Raw genomic sequence first — 23800 nt, 5'->3', positions numbered from 1 at the left:
TCTATCTATCTATCCACATCTACCCCCTCTATCTATCTAATCATACATTTTACCAGCTCTCCTGGGAACATAGGACTAGAAGGGACCTGCTGGGCTATTGACTCTAGTCCCGGCTATCTCATGCAAACCCCTCATATAATCATGTTCATAAACTTATCAAGCTCCATTCTAAAACTAGGTAGGTTTCTTGCCCACTCTACTCCTATCGGGAAGCTGTTCCAGAACCTCCCTCTGTTGGGTAGGAACCTTCTTCTCATTTCCAGCCTAAATTTACCCAGAGCCATTTTATCCCCCTTTGGTCTTGCACAAATATTGTCCTTTAGCTTCTACAGCTCTTCCCCCTCCCTGGAGTTTAATGCCTCTCCTTCCCTTGTGACCTTGCTTGTCTTTTTAGATTGCAAGCTATTTTGGGCTCTGTGTTTGGAAAGTACATGGAACATTATGGGCATTACAGTAATACCAACAGCAACAATATATAACATTCATAATGACCAGTTACTGATCGATACTGGGAATATTGTTACCCTATGTGCTCAGGAGCAAATACTTTCATACAATGGACATGTGGAGAACTCTGAATAAGTGGGGTTTTTACCCATGAAAACTTATGCCCAAATAAATCTGTTAGTCTTTAAGGTGCCACCAGACTCCTTGCTGTTTTTGTGGAGAACTCTGTAGCACATCTCGATCTCCTGCTGGCCTCCACCAGGATAGTGAGCATTTACACACCTAAGTAGCACTCCCAGTGCACAAGTGTGGGGTATGGATGGACCCCAAGCACAGCCATGGCACTGCATACAAATGTTAAATAATAGTCATCAGAATATCCACATGGCAGTGCTGGGTTAACTGGGCTCCACTTCTCTAGTCCTGCCATCCTCTGAGCAGCAGGGGTAGCAAACAAACAACTGGCATCTCTATTTGATTCATAATAATTATAAGTAAATAGTAATTAACATTTTGTAGTCCCAGAGCACCTAGCACTTGAGCATCTCAAAGCACTTTTTTAATGTTAATTAGGCATCACAACAACCTGTGTAAGGCAGCTAAGTGTTGCTGTTATTTTAAAGATGGAGAAACTGAGGCATGGAGCTGTCCAGTGATCACACAGGCAGAAATTCAGCCCTATGCAGAAGGGCTGCAGAGTGCCTATGTGCTGCTTAAGTCCAACAGCAGCCCTATTTTGAAGGCATCAGATACACAGCGGAAATACCACCTCGGGATGAAATCCTGGCCCCATTGAAGTCAATGGCAAAACTCCAACTGACTTTGATGGGGCCTGGATTTCATCCCTGGAGTTCTGATTTCCATCCCCCTGCTCCCCTCACCACACAACAAATGGGATTCCTCCGGCTTTGCAGCTCTTCAATGCTCCACACATAACTAACATCCCCAGGCGGATCCTTCAGGTGATCACGGGTGCATTTTTCAAAAGCGTCTTAGTCCCATTTTCGAAAGATTTGGCAGGTTCATATTTTCAAAGGCACCTAACGAGGAGGCAGATACAAATCAATGAGAATTTGGCACCCACCTGCTGCAGGCACTTTTGACAATCCTATTAGGCATCTAAATACCTTAATAAATTGGGCCTTACATCACTTTTGAAAATTGAACACAGGCTCCTAAGTCACTTAGGTACTTCTGAAACGGTTATCCTCTAGCTATACACCAAGCAGCATACTTCCTGCAAAACCTTATAATTTCTTCAGAATCATCCATCTCCATTAGTCACGTATTTAACATCCAAGGACTTTGTTCTCCCTTCATTTACATCCATTTTCTCCTGGGGTAGCTCCATTGTCATCAGTGAAGTTACTCCAGATTTACACCAGGATAAGAGAGAGATCAGACTCCCAGGGGATCCGGACAGATCCTGTTTTTATTTCATCACAGCTAATTTGAAGTCGCTACTTGATTGCGCATACATCTTGATTACCTATGCCCCAGTGATGTCTGCAACTGTGATGTAACAATCTCACAGTGAAGCAATCAGATCAGGGGCCTTGAGTCCTCCAGCTCCCAGCTGTCGTGCAGTCAGAGTTAGGGGATCTGGTCTTTCCTTATGCTCACCCATAACTATGGTGACCAGACAACAAGTGTGAGAAATCGGGACAGGGGGTGGAGGGTAATAGGAGCCTGTATAAGAAAAAGAGCCAAAAATCGGGACTGTCCCTATAAAATCAGGACATGTGGTCACCCTACCCATAACTCCCAGTAAGACCAGCAGGAGTTATGCATGTGCCTTAATGGGGTGACTAGGTCAATACATCTAAATGCTGTTCTCTTAATTAGCTACTGGAGAAGAGTCAGAGAGGAGTCAGAGAAGAGAAGAGTCCATGAGACTCAAGGAGCACAATCTATTTAGCTTAACAAAGAGATGGCTCAGGAGTGACTTCATCACAGTCTATAAGTAACCACACGGGGAACAAATATTTAATACTAGGCACGTCAACCTAGCAGAGGAAGGTGTAACATGATCCAATGGCTGGAACTTGAAACTAGGCAAATTCAGACTGGAAATGAGGCGTAAATTTTTAGTAGCGAAAATAATTGACCATTGGCAAAATGTACCAAGGGTCGTGGTGAGTTCTCTATCCTTGATCATTTTAAAATCAAGATGGGATGTTTTTCTAAAGGATTTGCTCTAGGGATTATTCTGGTCTGTGTTCTACAGGAGGTCAGACTAGACGATCACAATGGTCCCTTCTGCCCTTGGACTCCAGCAATCCTTGCTCACTGCTGATTACGCAGCGTTGCTTACACAAAGACAAGCTAGGGGCCTAATTCTCCAGCAGTGACAGCAATGGAGGAAGCTGGATACATGGTAGGTTTCACTGTGACAGCTGCTTATAAGCTGATCATCATCCTCTCATTGTCACTTCCTGCTCCCTCTGCCTGTCTGTCTGAACCACCTGCTGGTCCTTGCCTTACAGCGAGGTTGTAAACATCATCTCTTTGTTCTATGGTTGTATGGCACCCAGTATAGGAGGTTGGAGCTGCCTTGATATATACCGTAAATAATTATAATGGAAGCTGTAGCGCAGACAGGTATTTGTAACACAGGTGCACCCCTCTCCCTCATACACAGCCAGAATGCCCACTCCCCCAGCTCTCTCTCACACACCCATTCACACACACATCCACAGCCAGACCACCCACTTCCCCAGCTCTCTCTCATACACACCCATCCACACACACATCCACAGCCAGACCGCCCACTTCCCCAGCTCTCTCTCACACACACCCATCCACACACCCATCCACGGCCAAACTGCCCACTTCCCCAGCTCTCTCTCTCACACACCCATTCACACACCCACCAACGGCCAAACTGCCCACTTCCCCAGCTCTCTCTCTCACACACCCTTCCACGGCCAAACTGCCCGATCCTCCAGCTCTCTCTCATACACACCCATCCACACACACATCCACAGCCACACCGCCCACTCCCCCAGCTCTCTCTCACACACACCCATCCACACACACATACACAGACCACTCGCTCCTCCAGCTCTCTCTCACACACCCATCCACAGTCAGACCGCCCGTTCCCCCAGCTCTCTCTCACACACTCATCCACACACACACATCCACAGCCAGACTGTCCACTTCCCCAGCACTCTCTCATACACACCTATCCACACACCCATCCACAGCCAGACTGCCCGCTCCCCCAGCTCTCCCACACACACCCATCCACAGCCAGACTGCCCACTCCCCCAGCTCTCTCTCACACACCCATCCACACACACATCCACAGCCAGACCACCCGCTCCACCAGCTCTCTCTCACAAACCCATCCCTGGCCAGACTGCCCACTCCCCCATCTCTCTCTCACACACCCATCCACACACACATCCACAGCCAGACCACCCGCTCCCCCAGCTCTCTCTCACACACCCATCCACATACACATCCACAGCCAGATCACCCGCTCCCCCAGCTCTCTCTCACACACCCATCCACATACACATCCACAGCCAGATCACCCGCTCCCCCAGCTCTCTCTCACACACCCATACACAGTCAGACCGCCCACTCCCCTAGCTCTCTCTCACACACACCCATCCACATACCCATCCACAGCCAGACTGCTCGCTCCCCCCGCTCTCCCACACACACCCATCCACGGCCAGACTGCCCACTCCCCCAGCTCTCTCTCACACACCCATCCACACACACATCCACAGCCAGACTGCCCACTTCCCCAGCTCTCTCTCACACACCCATTCACACACCCATCCACAGCCAGACTGCCCGCTCTCCCAGCTCTCTCTCACACACACCCATCCACACACACATCCACAGCCAGACCACCCGCTCCCCCAGCTCTCTCTCACACACCCATCCACACACCCATCCACAGCCAGACCGCCCACTCCCCCAGCTCTCCCACACACACCCATACACAGCCAGACTGCCCACTCCCCCAGCTCTCTCTCATACACACCCATCCACATCCACATCCACAGCCAGACTGCCCGCTCCCCCAGCTCTCTCTCACACACATCCATCCACACACACATCCACAGCCAGACTGCCCGCTCCCCCAGCTCTCTCTCTCACACACCCATCCACACACACATCCACAGCCAGACTGCCTACTTCCCCAGCTCTCTCTCACACACCCATTCACACACCCATCCACAGCCAGACTGCCCGCTCTCCCAGCTCTCTCTCACACACACCCATCCACACACACATCCACAGCCAGACCACCCGCTCCCCCAGCTCTCTCTCACACACCCATCCACATACACATCCACAGCCAGATCACCCGCTCCCCCAGCTCTCTCTCACACACCCATACACAGTCAGACTGCCCACTCCCCCAGCTCTCTCTCTCACACACCCATCCACACACACATCCACAGCCAGACCACCCACTCCCCCAGCTCTCTCTCTCACACACCCATCCACACACACATCCACAGCCAGACCGCCCACTCCCCCAGCTCTCCCACACACACCCATCCACAGCCAGACTGCCCACTCCCCCAGCTCTCTCTCATACACACCCATCCACATACACATCCACAGCCAGACTGCCCGCTCCCCCAGCTCTCTCTCTCACACACCCATCCACACACACATCCACAGCCAGACCGCCCGCTCCACCAGCTCTCTCTCACACACCCATCCACACACACATCCACAGCCAGACCACCCGCTCCCCCAGCTCTCTCTCACACACCCATCCACATACACATCCACAGCCAGATAACCCGCTCCCCCAGCTCTCTCTCACACACCCATACACAGTCAGACTGCCCACTCCCCCAGCTCTCCCACACACACCCATCCACAGCCAGACTGCCCACTCCCCCAGCTCTCTCTCACACACACCCATCCACAGCCAGACTGCCCCCTCTCCCAGCTCTCTCTCACACACACCCATCCACAAACACATCCACAGCCAGACCACCCGCTCCACCAGCTCTCTCTCACACACCCATCCACACACCCATCCACAGCCAGACCGCCCACTCCCCCAGCTCTCCCACACACACCCATCCACAGCCAGACTGCCCACTCCCCCAGCTCTCTCTCACACACACCCATCCACAGCCAGACTGCCCCCTCTCCCAGCTCTCTCTCACACACACCCATCCACAAACACATCCACAGCCAGACCACCCGCTCCACCAGCTCTCTCACACACCCATCCACATACACATCCACAGCCAGATAACCCGCTCCCCCAGCTCTCTCTCACACACCCATACACAGTCAGACTGCCCACTCCCCCAGCTCTCTCTCATACACATCCATCCACAGCCAGACTGCCCACTCCCCCAGCTCTCTCTCTCACACACCCATCCACACACACATCCTCAGCCAGACTGCCCACTTCCCCAGCTCTCTCTCACACCCATCCACAGCCAGACTGCCCACTTCCCCAGCTCTCTCTCTCACACACCCATCCACAGCCAGACTGCCCACTCCCCCAGCTCTTTCTCACACACCCATCCACAGCGAGACTGCCCACTTCCCCAGCTCTCTCTCTCACACACTCATACACAGCCAGACTGCCCACTCCCTCAGCTCTCTCTCACACACACCCGTCCACACACACATGCACAGCCATACTGCCCGCTCCCCCAGCTCTCTCTCTCACACACCCATCCACACACACATCCACAGCCAGACTGCCCACTTCCACAGCTCTCTCTCACACACACCCATCCACACACGCATACACAGCCAGACCACCCGCTCCCCCAGCTCTCTCTCACACACCCATCCACACACACATACACAGCCAGACCACCCGCTCCCCCAGCTCTCTCTCACACACCCATCCACACACACATACACAGCCAGACCACCCGCTCCCCCAGCTCTCTCTCACACACCCATCCACAGCGAGACTGCCCACTCCCCCAGCTCTCCCGCACACACTCATCCACAGCCAGACTGCCCACTTCCCCAACTCTCTCTCACACACACATCCACACACACATCCACAGCCAGACTGCCCGTTCCCCCAGCTGTCCCACACACACTCATCCAAGCACACATCCGCAGCCAGACCGCCTGCTTCCCCAGCTCTCTGTCACAGGGGTAAAGGGCGGGGGGCACGACCCTGAAAAGTTTGGGGACCACTGGACTCATCTCACACACACACAGCACAGAGCTGGGTCTTCGTCTGCACCGCCCCAGGGTGCATCGAAATCATTTCCAACAATCCCATTGCCATCCCTCCCATGCCAGGGTAGGGCATCCTCCGCTCCCTGCTATCCTTCTCCCCCCTCCCTTGTGCATAGCCACACGCCCTGCCCCACCAGCCGCCCCTACCCACAGTGCACAGACAGTGTCCTCGCTCATCACCCCTCACACACATGGCTGTATGTGGAGCTGGAAAGGTGTCTGGCGGGGGAAGGGATCTGTGATCCAGGGATCTGTGAATGATTGTGAGTGGGCCTGGGCATGGAGGAGCTTCCCCCCACCCCCATGTGCTGCTGATGTGTGTGTGTGTGTGTGTGTTATCCAGTTGTGCACCCAGGGTGGAGGGGATGAGGATGGGGGATAATGGTGTCCCCTTGGTGGGAGATGCAGTCAGTCACTGTGGCGGGGAGGGGAGGTGGACTACATCTGTCTACGCCTGGTAGGTAATGGAGGGGAGCTAACCTGCCTCTGTCTTGTGGGGTGGTGGGGCTGTTGGAGAGAATGCGTGCTCTGTGGGTGGAGGTGAGGTGGGAGTAGCAGGGGTGATTTGGCTTTGCATGGTGTGTGTGTGTGTGTGTGTGTGTGCGCGCGCTGGAGGTATGGCTAATCTGGCTGTGGACTGTGCATTGCGATGTGTGGTGACTATGGAGCACAATCTCGTTGTAGATTGTGTGGTGTGGGGGTGGGACACAATTTGGCTGTGCATTGTGTGTTGTGGGTGTGTGGGCACAATTTGGGATGGATTGTGTGTTGTGGGTGTGGGGCACAATCTGGGGTGGATTGTGCATTGTGTGTGTTGTGGGAGTGGGAAATCTGGGTGTGGATTGTGCATTGTGGGTATGTGTTGTGGGTGGGGCACAATCTGGCTGTGGCTCAGGGCCGCCGAGAGGATTCCGGAGGCCTGGGGTCTTCGGAGGCGGGGGCCCCCGCTTTGGCAGTGGGGGGTCCTTCTGTTCCCACACCCTTTTTGTCCATTCACACCTCTGCTTGGGTCCTGGTTTTGTAAATACCAAGCTTTCAAAGTAAAAGCTCTCAAGGCCAGCGTATCAAGCCATTTCCAGGCCTCTCCTGCCTATAGTCTCACTCCCAAATCCCTGGTTTCTCTGCTGGAGCCTATTCACACTCCCAACAGCCTCTGATCTCCCTGAGCATCCCCTGACCCTTCTCTGCAGCTTCCTGATGCTTCTTATAAGGGAAGCAACTGATCCCTGCTCAGGTGACTAGGGTTGGGTGGCCCTGGGTAGCATTGCCTAGCAGGGACAGCACCACCCAGCTCCTCCACTCACTGCCTGCACAGACCTGGTCAGGTCACCTCAGGCTAGATGCACCAAGGTATTTAGGCACCAAACCGCTTTGCGAGGTGTCCAACGGCTGGGGGCCACTAACATTCTTGAAAGCCCCACTCAGCTGCTGCCCAACCCGGTAGGCACCCAAGTGTCTGCCGTGGGCACGTGCAAAGGCAGTGAACTCCTGACAGCCCCGCACAACTAGCGAGCTGCTTGGAGCTCATGCCTAACCCCGGAGGGATTCTCACATGATGCACTGACCTGCCTGGCTCCCCAGCGGGACCCGATCCTGTAGGTGTTCTCAGGGCGCATCTACTGAGTTGGTTCTCACACGACAACAGCCCAGCGGGCTCCGGGCTTCTTTCTGGGAGGTCAGAGACCTGAGTTCAAGTCCTTGCTCCAGAGCAGCGGTTTGAATCTGAGTCTCCTGCCACCCAGCTGAGTTCCCTACCCAGCAAGCTGTTGGTGCTAATGGGGTGGGTCTCAGGTTTTTTTGTGAGAAAAGGCTGACCTGACTTAGGCACCCAATTCCTGCTGTGGGCTCGCAGCTAAGAGTCCTCTGCAGAGAGAAGCTCCTTTGGGTCCAGATCAGTGGGCGCTAGGTGTCCAGGGCAGGTGCAACCATTTAGGCGAACTAGGCAGTTGCCTAGGTGCTGAGATTTGGGGGCGCCAAAAAGCGCCCCCCAATTTTTTTTTAAATGGTTGACTGGCCGCTGCTGCTGGGACAGAGAGGGAGTCTGAGCTGCCGGCAGCAGCCAGCAGCCCAGGATGTCCCCCGGGTCATGGCGCCGCCGCGGCAGCCGGCAGCCCAGGGGGTCCCCCGGGTCAGGGCGCCGCCGTGGCAGCTGGCAGCCCAGGGGGTCCCCCGGGTCAGGGCGCCGCGGTGGCAGCCTGCAGCCCAGGGTGTCCCCCCGGGTCAGCACGCCACCGCGGCAGCCGGCAGCCCAGGGAGTCCTCCTGGTCAGGGCGCCGCCGCAGCAGCCGGCAGCCCAGGGTGTCCCGAGTCAAGGCGCCACCGCGGCAGCCGGCAGCCCAGGGTGTCCCCCCAGTCAGGGTGCCGCCGCGGCAGCCGGCAGCCCACAGGCCCCCTGGGTCAGGGTGCCGCTGCGACTGCCCAGAGGTTTAGGCTGCCCGCGGCGCACTGACCCAGGGGAATCCCTGGGCTGCAGGCAGAGGCTCAGAATCCCTCTCCCTCCCAGAGCAGGGGCTCCAGCCTATGCCATTTTTCTCATTGCCGGAGGGGGCAGCGGCGGCTGGGCAGAGCTGCGCAACTCTGCTTAGCGCACGTGGTAGGAGCCCTGCGATGGTGCGACACCAGGGCTTCTGGAGGAAAGCGGCGGCTGCCCCCTGGCTCAGCCTCCACATCAGCCCCAGCGAGGAGCAGGAGAAGAAAAGAGCCTCAGCGGCGGTCTGGTGGAGTGGAGGAAGAAAGAAGACCCTGACACTCATGTGCTGGGCAAGGTAAGCAAGTGCTTCCCCACAGCTCGGCCTTAGGCGCCTGTGCTCCTGCCCCCTTGGTCCTTGGCTGGTCCCTGCTCCTGCTCCCCTTGTATGTGGGCAGCTCAAGAGAACAGCAGCCTGCAGAGCTGAGCTGCCCCAGTGCCCCCAGGCACCCCCCTTGACCCCATCCCCCCCACAGCCCTGACCCCCAGCTCCGAGCCCAGCCCCTCTGAGCTGGACACCACCCTGACCCCATCTCCCCACATCCCTGATCCCAGCCCCTGTGAGCTGGGCACCCCTGAACCCAGAGCCCAGCTCCCCACCCAGCCCTGGGCAACAACAGCACCACCCCCAGGCAGCGACAGCCCATTGGTACCAACCATCACAATCACCCAGCAACTGCCCATTATGTTATTGCAAATGTATACAGACCATTACAGCTTTTAATGTTTTTAAATAATTTATTTAGTGTATTTTCAAATTATTACAAGTTAATTTTTGAAGGTATTTCACTAGTTATTTTTTACATGTTACTACAGTATTGCAAATGTTTTATGGAAGGGGCCCCCAATTTTGCTTTGCCCAAGGTCCCCTGAATCCTCTGGGAAGCTCTGTCTGAGTTTTAAGCCCTGCTGCTGTGTTTTGTCTGCAACAGGCAGGCCTAAGCCTGTGAGTTACCCCCATAGCAGCTGCCTGAAGAAGTGCTTGGGGGAATCATGCAGAAGGAGCGTGATATTTATTTGAGTTCTCTCCTCATAGAGGCTGTGCTCCACTTGGTGCAGAACAGCAGTCTCAGCAGGACTCTAGGCCCAGCACTTTGCCTCAGTTTGTGGACTTGTACTGCACCCATCACCGGGCTCAGTTTGGCACCGTTACCCCTCACTAGTGCCCTAGAAGCAGTCAAAAAAGTTGGATGGACTGGTTAGGTTAGTTGTCGTGCTGTTGCTTAGCCAGTGTAGAGACCACTGAATGCATAATATTCCTCTATGATGTTCTGTCCTGAGCACAACTAGCATGTTATGAGGTAGTGCCTGTGAGGGACAGGTGTCTGTTTATGTCATCCAGCCATCATGTCTTAGGTCTTCTGGGGGGGGGGGGGGTGCTTTTCCATCCTGCTTTCATTGGATCAAAGTCAAAGATTATTTTCACAGGGAAGTTAGTAGGCATTTAGAGCAGATGAACATACCACCACAGAGAGCACTTGGCAACCATTTGAGTGTGTGTGACCTATTTAGTTAGAAAATGGAATTTTTCATTCAAATTGAGTTTGTACCATTTAATGTTTTTAATCATTTGGAGGTGCATGGCTAGTTAGGCAGAATGGGTTCCGCAGCACTCCCAGTCAGATTTTGATATGGAGGAAGGACGTATACGTGACTAAAAAAGGTGTATTTCTGATTACAATCAACATTGCTTAATTTTAAGGGAAAGTCATCTTGATCTCTTAATCAATATTTACGTCAAACAGTTGATGAAATTCAAATAGTTAATTATAGTAAGTGACATGCCTTCTCTAGCCTTTACTTTTAATAGTGAACAAGAAAAAGGACTGATAGGAATAAAATTTCATTTTTTTTCGTTTACAGTTGATGCAGCCTCATGGCAGATTAAAAAAAAAGGTCTGGGGCACAATTTCGTGACCGTGTATTGTGTATAATGTATGTGATTTGGAGGGGCGGGGGGCGCAAGATGGAAGTTTCGCCTAGGGCGCAAAATATCCTTGCACCGGCCCTGTAGGTGTCTATGCACAAGTGGGGCTCTGAGCCGTAAACCGTGTTCCTTTCCTCTGCGTGTCACTCCTGGCTAGCTCAGACAGCTCCCCACTCAGCTTGCTGGTTTCTGAGGTCCGCTGTCTCACCTTGCTCTCCCCATGTATTGTATGCACCGAACTTACGGCTGGGGATTGCACGAGGGGGCCTAGGAGCTAGGTGTTGCAATGCTGAGCGCTGCGGTGCCTAAATCCCTTTGCCCATCTAGCCATCAGCCTCTCCGGTACGTCCCACTGTGTGCCATGTTTGATAACAGGTGTCAGATGCGGCTCTTGCAAAAGTTGGACACCCGCCGCCCCCAGGAAGTGCTGAAAAGACTGTCCCACTGGTGTCGACCACGCTGCAGCCGGGCAGATGCCCAGGAGAATGAGGACCCTACATCCCTTTGTTCCAAAGAGCAATATACCTGGCTGACACAGCTCACACCAGCTGTGCCCAGCAGGGAGACAAGTGGCAGGAAGGGGGAGGGATAGCTTAGTGGTTTGAGCATTGGCCTGCTAAACCCAGGGTTGTGAGTTCAATCCTTGAGGGGGCTGTTTAGGGAACTGAGGTAAAAATCTAGCTGGGGGTTGGTTCTGCTTTGAGCAGGAGGGTTGGACTAGATGACCTCCTGAGGTCCCTTCTAACCCTGATATTCAATTATTGCAGTGGCTCTCTGAGATAGACATAAGAAATGGTGGGAGAATTTTCCTAGAGCCCAATGTACAGTGGGTGCTGTCATTCCTCAGCATGCTCCATCCTGCCCCAGTTAGAAGGGAGGCTACCCCAGAGAAGCAGCCATGAGTGATTTGCGAGCCTGGGGCAGCTGGCTCCCCTGCCTGTGCTGCAGTAGGCATGCTGCATATCCTGCTTGAGATGCAGCTAGCCAGTGCCAAAGGGGAGGATAAACAGTTACACAACCCCTGGATGACTTGCAAATGCAGATCTCTTCCCTTGTATAATCCAAGAGCCTAGAGGGGAGTTGTCCCTCCCTGACCCAGGAGTTTAGTTCTGCAGAGCAGCCTCCTGCCCTGGGGGAGGTGCAGAGCTTTGACTAGTGCCAGGCACAGATTTGGGCAGCTAGGTTTGCTCAGAGACCCTGAGCAGAGACCCCAAGAAACCTGTGGCCAAGGGACAGGGTCAATGTGGGGGGCAGCGCCTTGTGCTTTGCAGCAGCCTCTGAGTTGCCCTCAGATTTCTGAGTTCAGGCCTGGGCAGAACTGGATCCAGGATCAGCCCCCTGCATTAGCAGACAGGACCCATCCTCACTCAGCCAGCTGCAGTTCCCTGAGCGCTTGAGTGCCACATTCAGGCCATTTCCCCAGGGCCACCTCTGCTCCAGCTCCCCAGTAACGGAGACAATTCCCTGCTCGCTCAGAAGTCATCACACTGGAAACACCTTTAAACTCCCTGCCCTGCCCAGAACAAATACAATTCCACTGCTGAGCAGGCAGCGACCTGCTCCTCTTCCTCCCTATCACAGGCACTAAAGGGGGCATTCTCCCTACAATGCCTGCCTCTACAATATGATGGGGGCTAATTTAGCTACAGCTAATCAGGAAAGAGATCTTGGAGTGATCGTGGATAGTTCTCCGAAGACATCCACGCAGTGTGCGGCAGCAGTCAAAAAAGCAAACAGGATGTTAGGAATCATTCAAAAAAGGGATAGAGAATAACTCAGAGAATATCTTATTGCCCTTGTATAAATCCATGGTACACCCACATCTTGAATAGTGCATACAGATGTGGGCTCCTCATCTCAAAAAAGATACACTGGCACTAGAAAAGGTTCAGAAAAGGGCAACTAAAGTGATTAGGGGTTTGGGACGGGTCCCATATGCAGAGAGATTAAAGCGGCTAGGACTTTTCAGCTTGGAAAAGAGGTGCCTAAGGGGGTTATGACAGAGATATGTAAAATCATGAGTGGTGTGGAAAAAGGGAATAAGGAAGTTATTTACTTGTTCCCATAATACAAGAACTAGAGGCCACCAAATGAAATTAATGAGCATCAGGTTTAAAACAAATAAAAGGACGTTCTTCACACAGCGCACAGTCAACTTGTGGAATTCCTTGCCTGAGCTGGTTGTGAAGGCTGGGACTATAACAGTGTTTAAAAGAGAACTGGATAAATTCATGGTGTCCATAAATGGCTATTAGCGAGGATAGGTAAAGAATGGTGTCCCTAGCCTCTGTTCATCAGAGGCTGGAAATGGATGGCAGGAGAGAGATCACTTGATCATTGCCTGTTAGCCTCACTCCCCCTGGGGCACCTGGCATTGGCCACTGTCAGCAGGCAGATACTGGGCTGGATGGAACTTTGGTCTGACCCGGTATGAACGTTCTTATGTTCCACTCCCCAGCACACACAATGCACAGCAGGATTGTCCTCCACCCCCACCACACACCCACAGCACACAGTCCACACCCAGATTGTACCCCAGCCCCATCACATACCCACAACACACAATCCACAGCAGGGCCACTCGGGGGGGGGGGGGCAAGAGGGGCAATATGCCCCAGGCCCCTCAGGGGCCCCCCACGAGAGAGCCTGGCTGAGTGAGGATGGGTTCTGTCTGTTAATGCAGGGGGCTGATCCTGGATCCAGCTCTGACCAGGCCTGAACTCAGAAATCTGAGGGCAACTCAGAGGCTGCTACAAAGCACAAAGCCCACAGCATTGCCCCCCACATTGACCCTGTCCCTTGGCCACAGGTTTCTTGGGGCCTCCGCTCAGGGTCTCTGAGCAAACCTAGCTGCCCCAAATCTGTGCCTGGCACTACTCAAAGCTCTGCACCTCCCCCAGGGCAGGAGGCTGCTCTGCAGAACTAACCCATAGGAGCTTCTCTCTGCAAAAGACTCTTAGCTGCGAGCCCGCAGCGGGAATTGGGTGCCAAAGTCAGGTCAGCCTTTTCTCACAAAAAACCCCGAGAGACCCACCCCACTAGCACAACAGCTTGCTGGGTAGGGAACTCAGCTGGGTGGCAGGAGACTCAGATTCAAACCGCTGCTCTGGAGCAAGGACTTGAACTCAGGTCTCTGATCTCCCAGAAGGGAGGCCGGAGCCCCCGGCTACTGGGTATTCTGGGCTGTTGTCGTGTGAGAACCAACTCAGTAGATGCGCCCTGAGAACACCTACGGGATCGGGTCCCGCTGGGGAGCCAGGCAGGTCAGTGCATCATGTGAGAATCCCTCCGGGGTTAGGCATGAGCTCCAACCAGCTCGCTAGTTGTGCGGGGCTGTCAGGAGTTCACTGCCTTTGCACGTGCCCACGGCAGACACTTGGGTGCCTACCGGGTTGGGCAGCAGCTGAGTGGGGCTTTCAAGAATGTCAGTGGCCCCCAGCTGTTGGACACCTCGCAAAGCGGTTTGGTGCCTAAATACCTTGGTGCGTCTAGCCCGAGGTGGCTTGACCAGGTCTGTGCAGGCAGTGAGTGAAGCAGCTGGGTGGTGCTGTCCCTGCTAGGCAATGCTACCCAGGGCCACCCAACCCTAGTCACCTGAGCAGGGATCAGTTGCTTCCCTTATAAGAAGCATCAGGAAGCTGCAGAGAAGAGTCAGGGGGATGCTCAGGGAGATCAGAGTGGTGCACAGAGGCTGTTGGGAGTGTGAATAGGCTCCAGCAGAGAAACCAGGGATTTGGGAGCGAGACTACAGGCAGGAGAGGCCTAGAAATGGCTTGATACGCTGGCCTTGAGAGCTTTTACTTTGAAAGCTTGGTATTTACAAAACCAGGACCCAAGCAGAGGTGTGAATGGACAAAAAGGGTGTGGGAGGTTTTCAAAGAAGCCCCTCAAAGGGGGAAACTGAGGCAGGAGCTACGTCCAGGGATGCCCTGAGCAGTGAGGAGACGCACGGGAGCTGGCGTGCACTCTGACTTGCTCTCAGGAAGTTTTTCCTGGTATTCAGCCTAAATTTGCCCTTTCTTTCATTCATCCCAGTGCATTTCTCCGAGTTATATCTCCTGGTGCCAGCCCAAAGAGCCTCTCCTCTCTGTCAGTTCTCACACCCTTCAGCCACATGCAGGCAGATTCTTGTGCCCCCTTAGTCAGCCCTGATCATTTTTGTTCCTCCTCTTTGAACGCCCTTCCAGTTGTCTGCCTCATCCTAGTACTGAGGGGCCCAGCTCTAAGCACTAGTCTCACGGAGTGGGACTTTCACCTCCCTTATCTATGACAGACGAAACCAGGCAATTTCAGAGCAGTGCAGCACGAGCACAGAAAGCAGATTCAACAGGGCACTTTAAGGCCTGGTCTCCACTGGAAAGCTTTGCGGTTATAGCTGCATCGGTCCGGAGTGTGAAAAAACGAGCTCCCAACCGACATCGCTGGGCTGGAAAAAGCTCTAGTGGAAGACGCTGTTGTACCACTTAATAAGCCCTTTGCCAATATAGCTGATTTCATTTGGGGAACTGCTATAAAATATAACTTGGGACAGGGACTGTCTCTTTCTTCTGTGTTTGTACAGCCCCTAGCACGATGGGGGCCTGGTCCATGACTAGGGCTCCAAGGCACTGTGGTAGTAAGCACCTCGTGCCTCCCCACACTGGGGGGATCACTATCTAAAGGGGAGGAGTGGCCCCCCACCCTGTGCCCAGCCTGGTGGCCATCGCACTCTCCATATGCTACCCCACCAGTTACCTGCAGCTGGGCCTGGGTAGGGGCGGCCTGCCGCCTCCTACTGCCACAGGAGGCAGCAGTAGTGGGAGGACAGGGTCCCTCCCTTCCCAGCAGGCCAATGTAGGGGGGCACTTGACCCTTCATGACCCTCCGAGTCGCCCTCCCCAGGAGAGTTTGCCAATAGAGCTATACCAGCAAACCCTTTCTAGTATAGACAGGGTCAGAGGAAGAATATACTACAGGCCAATACCTGTCCTGCCCCTTACAAACATTTTGGCCACTATGGTGGTAAGAAATTTCCCCCACAGACAAGTTACTCCATAATTGTTCAGTTCGGGAGTTCTCAGAACTGCCTCTGAAGCATCTGGCCCGGTCACTGTCTGAGGCCAGGACTACTTTTCGGATGCAGTGTGGCAGTGCCTATGTTAAGTGAAATCTGTGCCCGCTGGCATATTATATTAGTTCATCATGGTGGTATGAGTGCGTACTTTGTTTGCCTCTGCATTCTTGGTTCCTTCGAACTAGAAAAGCTATTGGTAAGAAGTAAGCCGAAGCCAGAGCAGGCTTGGAGCACACCAGTTTGATGCAGCCTTGCGTAAGTCCATCCCCTCAATTTGCTGGGGGACGTCATTATTTTCAACAGGCGAGTTCTCTGAGTTTCCTCGTGATAGGAAGCGGGGGGTGGGGGAGTGCGTAGGTTTTGTCGCTGGGCCGGTACATTTTCATGACAATTTTGCACCCCAACTGCGCACAAATGGAGGTTACCATCCAGGCCTCAAGTGAAACTAATGTAAGGGCTTGTCCACACTACAAAATTAGGTCAACTTAATTTAGGTCAATCTACAGCCACTGCAGTAATTCAATCTGCTGTTGTTGTCCACACTGCCCTCCTTCTGCCGGTGGTTCGCATCCTCACCAGGAGTGCTTGCACCAACTGAAGCGGGGCATTGTGGGGCACCGACAGCCAAGTGTGGGGCACTGACAGCCCTGCGGGCTCACAGCTGGAGCCCCCCACCTTGCCCCAGGATGATAGCCTGAGCTGCGAGCCAGGTGAAGGCTCAATTTCACAGCAGGGAGCCTAGGAGCCCTGAAATTGACCTTGTCAATTTCACTGCTCCAGCTGTGAACCTAGGGCTGAGGGGACACAATAGCAGGCCTGAAACTGACAAGAATGACAGCCAACAGCTGAGGTAAGTAAGCGGACACTGCATCCATATAAGTGCTACGCCTCTCGCGAAGTTGGAGTTATGATGTCACTGTAGTAAGCCACTTACTTCTGTGGAAACAGCATTCTAGTGTAGACACGACATAATTAGCCTGACATAAGCTGCTTGAGCGCGACCTAACTCTGTAGCGTAGCCCAAGCTTAAGTGATCTTAGCTCACAGTTCAGTAACGTGCACATACTGCTCACTCCTGTTGCCCTACTCAGATCTTATGCAGGCAAAGGTTTCTGTCAATTGCTCTGAGATTATTAGCCAAGGGAGGGATGATAACATCTAATTGGGAATCTGGGTTTTGTAGCCATAGCTCTAAGTACAGGTATGTTGGACTACAATACCCCAAATCCTTAATTTAAGGATGAGTGGGTCAGTGTTTGAAGTGAAAAACAGAGTAAAAAACAGAGTAAAGTCTCCGAAACATTGGCGCTGACTCTGTGAGTGCTCTAGGGCTGGAGCACACACAGGGAAAAATTAGTGGTGCTCTGCACCAGCTGGCAGCTGTTTGGCTTCTCCAGGGTGGGGGAGGAGTGGGAACATGGCGCGCTCAGGGGAGGAGGCGGGGCCAGGGCAGGGATTTGGGGAAGGAGTCGGAATAGGGGCAGGGAGGGAGCGGGGACTTTGGGGAAGGGGTTGGGATGGGGGCGGGGCAGGGGTACAAGGGGTGGAGTCGGGGCCGGGCTGGGGGCAGAGGGGGGTCGATCACCCACCTGCAGGAGCAGAAGTCGGTGCCTATGCTCCAGAACAATGGAGCATTCCCACTGGCAAGCCCAGTCATACGCAGTGAAGTTTTACTGACACGATTGATGGCCAAAAGCCAGTCGCGAAGTCCTGTATGTGACTTTCCACAATAGCAGTGCTTGTGGCACTTGTCCGGCCAGGGAAACAGAAGCAATACTGAACTGGCCAATCACAACTACCCAACATGGCTAAACTAGCGACTAGTGAGAACTGACTGTTCACAATCAACCTCTAGACTAAAGGAATTTCTAGCGATTCGAAATAAAGAATGACCTGGAGGAAGCTGCTAGCTGCTCGTAGATATTCTGCGGGCAGAAAAAGCCTACATTGCTAGGAGCTCTTCACTCATCTCTACTACAGAAGCCTGTTTTCCTGCAGCTTTGACACAGCCAAGAATGTACTGGGGATGTTTTCAAATCACGATGGCACCTTTTGCAGAGTCAGGGTGATATCACTCAGCAGCATGCCCACCATGCCTTCACACATGGCAGGTCCATCTGCTTCTCTCCGGTGGCGGTATTCTGAATTACAATCCCCCTGCCCACGTCAACACGTGCATTTTAGCCAGTGCAGTTGCTTACTATCATTTTCTTGCAGCCCAGGCTCACGATCGAATTAGCAGAGCTGCTTGGAGGGGATACAGCAATGGAGTTTCAGGAGGGGCTGCAGGTCAGGATTGAGGTGCACTATCAGGGCTGTGTGGAAGGGACCTAGCTAGGGTGACCAGATGTCCTGATTTTATAGGAACAGTCTTGATTTGGGGGCTTTTTCTTATATAGGCACCTACTACCTCTCCACACACACCCTGTCCTGATTTTTTACACTTGCTGTCTGGTCAGCCTAGACCCAGCTCAGGTTGATTCATGGTGCACAGGCAGCCGTGGAGGGGCCTAGAACTCAGCAGAGAGCTAAGTCAGAATCGAGGCCTGCCGTCAGAGCCGCATGCCAGGATTATTTCCGGCCATGCTGTCAGTCTTTCAGCTTTTATGAGCACCAGTGAGGCCAAAGATAATTATCATCATCATTATCCTGACGGAGGGAGCAAAGCGGGGGCAGCATGTCATAGGATCAAGCAGACGAGCAGAATTATTTCCTGATCGTAGAGCTTGCATATAGCAGCACTTACATACTTCTGTGTTACTGTCCAAACTCCACCCACCCTTATGCCTGGGAGGCTCCACTGATGGCAGAATTTGGCCCATGAAGTGTGGACTTTCCCTGTGTTTTCTTCGACTCCCAAAGGTTCAGTGGGTGTGAGAGTGACGGTGCAATGGCACCGACTCAGTATTGCCAGCTCCAAATGTTCAAAAATCACGAGTCAGGCTCACCAAAAATCATGAGATTGGCATTAAAATAATGAGATGATGTAAAAAGAATTGATTGGGTGTCCTTTTTGATTTGCCTTCTGCTTTTTGAGCCTTTAGGGTGCACTCGGGTCACATTTTGAAGCTTTCCCCACAGCCAGGAAGGCTAGAAACTTATTTTTTCTTTAAGAATGGAGGCTGAAATCATCACATCTCCACTTGACTCCAGGAGCTGGGGCTTTAAGGAAACCAACCATTATCATGAGACTCATGACAAAATCATGAGCGATGGCAACACTGCTGACTTCACTGATCCATTGACTGAGCCAAGGGAATGGAGCTGGTTGATCATGGTGAGTAAATGCTGGATTTCCAGCTCTGGGATAGCCTAGGCCAATTGTCGCTCATGGGGAATCTAAACGACCCGGGCCTGATGGTCTCCTGCATAGCCTATGACCCAGACCCTAGCATCAACATAGTTTAGCCACATGGAGAGATGGGCTCAGCTCAGAACCACCTCACTGCAGCCTTCAGGCCTTTGGATAAATGGAACCTGCATCCAAATCAGCTGTAGATCTGGTTTGACAAAACCCGAAGCCATCCTTGGTTCTGGCCCAACTCTGGCAATGTCTGTTTCTCCAGGATGTGAGCTATAAAGCAAGGTCATTTTTTGGTTCTCCTTTGGCGGGATGGGCCAGGTCAGGTATGAGGTGGGTGCTTAAATCTCTGTAGACTTTGCGTATTTCATCTATTGATGAGTCTAGCCCTTCTGTTTACAGTCCTATTCTCTGACAGCCACAGGCATTCTGCTGATGGCCTGCCCACGCCAACCACCACACCCAGCATGGGCTCTCTTGAGCTAATCCTGAAAACTAACTCCGGCTGTTATTTACTGGGCCCACTGGCTTATTTCATTATGGAATCTCAGAAATGCATATTACAATGCAGCTCCTTAATGCCTGTTTACCTGAGGATGATGTTTCACACTTAAATTACCTGGGGAAAAGAATCTTGTGTGTAAACTCCCTGAACTCCCCCAGGATTCATGCCCATGCACGGGCAGCTGGGGATTAGGTGTCCTGAACAGTGCATCAGGTTTTCTTTTCTATTGTGTAAAATGTGGGCATGTAGCTGTAATTCCAGCGGAGGTGGATTTAGAGAGGATCCTGGGGTGGGAGTGCGGGCGAGGATGGAGCTAAGAGACTGTGAGAAAACAGCAGTTGGCAGAGAGTTCCCAGCTGGCTGAGTTGGGGGAGAGACAGTGTCAGTATTCCAAGGGGATGAACGATGGTGTTGTAGTTAACGCACTCGCCTCGCCTAGAATTCAGGGGTCAGCCACCACCTCTCTGTATGAATTTGGATAAATCACTTTGGGCCAGATCCTCAGCTAACATAAATCACAGCAGCTTCACTGCCGTGAAAAAGCCTGTCTCCTGACTTCAATGGGATTATGCCAGTTTGCCCCAGGTGAGAATCTGCCTCTTCTACGAAGAAGATCAAAGAGCCTGATTCTCATTGCACACAAGTGTAAACCAGTGGCAACTCCATTGTAGTTAGTAAAGGGTAAATCAGCAATCTCTCCCCACTGCAGTCAGTCAAATGTGTGTGTACCTGGGGAAATTGGCTGGAATAGCCCTGTGTAGACACTCCCCTCCCTCATAAAAATCATTTTATTCTGGGAAAATTAGGCGCCTCCAAAGCAGAGTCATTCTGGAATGAAGCCATTTTTATTCCAGACTAGATTGTCTGCCCAGGGAGCGATTCCGGAATAGCTCTTCTGGTCACTTTCCCTGTTGTAGACAAGCCCTTTGATGAGGGTAAATCAGGAGTAACAGAGAACATCCCCATCCGAGAGAAATTCCAAGTGGGAGCTGGCTACACTAATTTCACAACACCCTTCCCCAGTTCTGCGTAGCAGGTGATCTAAGGATGTGGCCATCCCACACTGTATTCTAGCAATTCCCTAGCTGGGACTGTGCCCTCTGGCATAACACATAGGTTCAGCCACTAGGATCAGGTGAACAGAAGGGTGGCCAAGGGCCACCTTTTCCCCCTTTGGGTCCTGTGCTGTGCACAGGTCAGCTGGACTTGGGGAATCTGGTCCAGAGAGTTGAAGGGACTTGCCCAAAGTCACACTGCTAGTGAGTGTCTCCCTCTCAATCCACTAGGGCAAAGCTGTCCCTTCATGTTCACGTAGACCAGACAGGGTTTCAGGTTCTAAAGTTTCACCCAGAATAGCCCATCACAGGAAACTGCTCAACACTCAGTGGCCTGGGCCCATTATTATACACCATGGGGAACCTGACCATACAGACCTCATCAGGGCTGAGCTGACTCAACTGAACATTGACTGTCTATTGAGGCAGAACCTCAGTATGGTGTTGAAACAGCTAAGCTAGGCCCCCCTAAGCTAATCTTGCCTTGAGATGCTTGCCTCATTTCCCACTCTTTCTTGCTAAGTAACCTATCATTTCTTTTTTACGACATCTACAGATAGAAACGTCTCCTCCTCCTGCATCAGCAGGATAATGGAGATAAAGGGAAACGTGATGGTCACAGCCACTTTCCAAAGCGAGATTTTGCAATGGTGAAATCCTGTGATGCTGCGACCTGGTGACCTCCCTGAAAGGTGTTTGCAACAGGCAGTGATCTAGGTGTACATGTAACGAGTGAGTCATTACAGCTTTGTTTGATTCACACGTTTATCCCTGTGCATCCAGGGATGGGTGAGTCAGTTTGGCTCCAATGAGAAGCCGCTCCAACTGTCAACCATCCTTCATGCCAAACCAAGACAAAAGTCTTAAAAAAGCTGGTAAACTTGGAGTAAAACAAGGCAATTAAACTTGTGGGGCTAGCTCCCCCACTGCTAGAAATCAGCATCAGTCCACCGTAGGCAAGGGATTGATAATGTTTCTCTGGCACTGAAGTCAATGGCATTACAGGGGCTCTGCAGCCTGGGAGGATCTTGTTTTGTAACTAAGTGTGTGGCAATTTTCCAAAAGAGGAAATAACAAGAGATGGATCCGAGTGCAAATGCAGATGCAAATCGAGACCTTGGATCCAGGATGTTGCTTTGGGTCCTTTGCGAGGAATAACAGAGCAGGCTGCGTCAGTGCCCTGAAGCAGATCACAGCATTCTGCAGAAAGCGAAGTAAAACAGTAAGGCAAAGCTCACTGGGACACGCTAGTAACAAGTCCTCAGTGTGTGACAGGACGAGATGGTTGCACTACTCCCAGGGGAGGAAGGATGGTTTTTGGGTAAAGCACTACCCTGGGACTCAGAAGATCTGGATTCAGTTCCTGCCTCATGATCATGGGTAAAGGACGTAAGGGCAGATTCTCAGCTGTCATAAATCATCATAACTTCTCCTAATTTCAATGGGGTTATGCCAATTTACACTCATTGAAAATCTGGCCCTTAAACATTCTGTCCTTCACTTCCCCATAAAGTAAGGTCAGGGATATTGTCCTGCCTTGGGAAGGTAAATCCAATCGTGTCTGTGAGGTTCTTAGATGCTGTGGAGATGAGTGCCATCGAAATGCCTACAACTTTAATAGAATCGAGACAAGTAAATTCAGTGTGTCATGGATATTGAAGCAAACAATGAAGCCATTATCTTGCATGTTAGAATAGCCTCCAGAATTGAGATTAGATGTGTGTCACAGTCAAGACTAAAAAAAAAAAAAAAAAAAAGGAGCTAGTTAACCAGAAAAATAGCTACGCAGATTTCTAATTATGAAAAACAGATTAACCCGATCCTACAAAATCAGGCAAAAAAAGAGGTCTCAAATCGTATCTTCATTAGAAGATGCGGAAGAATCTGCTGGGAGGGTCCTACCGAGGGATTCATTGCACCCTCAGCAAGTTTGCAGATGCCACTAAACTGGGAAGAGTGGTAGATACGCTGGAGGATAGGGATAGGGTCCAGAGAGACCTAGATAAATTGGAGGATTGGGCCAAAAGAAATCTGATGAGGTTCAACAAGGACAAGTGCAGAGTCCTGCACTTAAGACAAACGAATCCCATCCACCACTACAGACTGGGGACTGAGTGGCTAGGCAGAAGTTCTGCAGAAAAGGACCTGGGGTTACAGTGGATGAGAAGCTGGATATGAGTCAACAGTGTGTCCTTGTTGCCAAGAAGGCTAATGGCATTTTGGGCTGGAGAAATAGGGACATTGCCAGCAGATTGGGGGATGTGATCATTCCCCTCTATTTGACACTGGTGAGACCTCATCTGGAGTACTGTGTCCAGTTTTGGGCCCCACACTACAAGAAGGAGGTGGAAAAATTAGGAAGAGTCCAGAAGAGGGCAACAAAAATGATTAGAGGGCTGGAGCACATGATTTATGAGAGGCTGAGGGAACTGGGATTATTTAGTCTTCAGGAGAGAAGAATCAAGGGGGATTTGATAGCTGCTTTCAACTACCTGAAGAGGGGGTTCCAAAGAGGATAGATCTAGGCTGGTCTCAGTGGTAGCAGATGACAGAACAAGGAGTAATGGTCTCAAGTTGCAGTGGGGGAGTTTTAGGTTGGATATTAGGAAAAACTTTTTCACTCAGAGAGTGGTGAAGCACTGGAATGGGTAACCTAGGGAGGTAGTGGAATCTCCTTCCTTAGAGGTTTTTAAGGTCAGGCTTGACAAAGCCCTGGCTGGGATGATTTAGTTCGGGATTGGTCCTGCTTTGAGCAGGAGGTTGGACTAGATACCTCCTGAGGTCCCTTCCAACCCTGATATTCTATGATTCTATGATTAAAATACAGATGCTTGTAAAGCT

The sequence above is a fragment of the Gopherus evgoodei genome, chromosome 6 (genome assembly GCF_007399415.2).
Source record: "Gopherus evgoodei ecotype Sinaloan lineage chromosome 6, rGopEvg1_v1.p, whole genome shotgun sequence".
Lineage (NCBI taxonomy): Eukaryota > Metazoa > Chordata > Testudines > Testudinidae > Gopherus > Gopherus evgoodei.
Note: the sequence above shows the minus strand (reverse complement) of the source record.